Source organism: Silene latifolia, chromosome 10, assembly GCF_048544455.1.
Source record: "Silene latifolia isolate original U9 population chromosome 10, ASM4854445v1, whole genome shotgun sequence".
NCBI lineage: Eukaryota > Viridiplantae > Streptophyta > Magnoliopsida > Caryophyllales > Caryophyllaceae > Silene > Silene latifolia.
In genome coordinates, this window is record NC_133535.1 from 79325232 (window position 1) to 79326116 (window position 885).

The 885-nt window shown below is 43.5% G+C and overlaps 1 non-coding gene across 1 annotated transcript; it reads left to right on the forward strand.

The window, feature by feature from the left end:
- Positions 1-316: 316 nt before the first annotated feature.
- Positions 317-423, forward strand: LOC141609563 (small nucleolar RNA R71). Its single transcript, XR_012527484.1, has one exon. It is a non-coding gene; the product is annotated as a small nucleolar RNA R71 (small nucleolar RNA).
- Positions 424-885: the final 462 nt, after the last annotated feature.

Below are 885 nucleotides of genomic sequence, written 5' to 3' on the forward strand. Positions count from 1 at the left end.
TGGTCTATGAGAAGTGGTAGTTTGATTTACTTGGTTCACTTGCTTCTTCTTACTCAACTCATCAAGCTTCTTGGTGAGCATATCAAGCTTAGCATTGGTTTCCACATTCACTAAGAATTCGGGAGGATGCTTATTTCTTCTCAATATATTCCCTCTTGTGCCATAATTTGCCTCGGACTCTACCATTTTCTTGATTAGAGCCATGCCCTCTTCATCACCCAAATGATCGAATCCCCCTCCCGCGGAGGCATTCACCATTTCTTTTGTTCTTGGCAATAGAGTTTGAAAAAATATTTGAGTGATATACCAAGCCGGTATTCCATGGCGAGGACAACTAGCAATCAAGTCTTGGTACCTATCCTATGCATCTCCGAAGGACTCTCCATCCTCTTGTTGGAATGTATGGATCTCGTTTCGAAGCATGGCGGTCTTCGATGACGGGTAATACTTGGATAGGAATGCCTTGGCAAAGGCATCCCATGTAGTGAATATGTTCGGAGGGTGCACATTTAACCAACGATCCGCCTTGTCCGTTAGAGAAAATGGGAATAGCATCAATCTTAAAGTTTCTTCGGACACTCCATTCTTTTTCATCATGGCCACCTTGTTCTTGAACTTCCTTAGGTGGGCATGAGCATCTTCATCAATATGCCCACCGAAACAATCCTTTTCGATCAAGCCCACTTGGGCAAGATGCATCTCGAAATTGTTTGGAGCCAAGGTGCCGAAATTAATTGGATTACAAGCATCATTATGGTTAGGGCGATTGTGATCACGTAAAGCCATTTGTGGTGGTGGGTTTGGTATATGAGGGGGTGTTTGGGGTAGAGTATTTGGGAGTTGGAAGTTGTGGAAAGGATTTTCTAGTAGAGGATCAATGGTGTT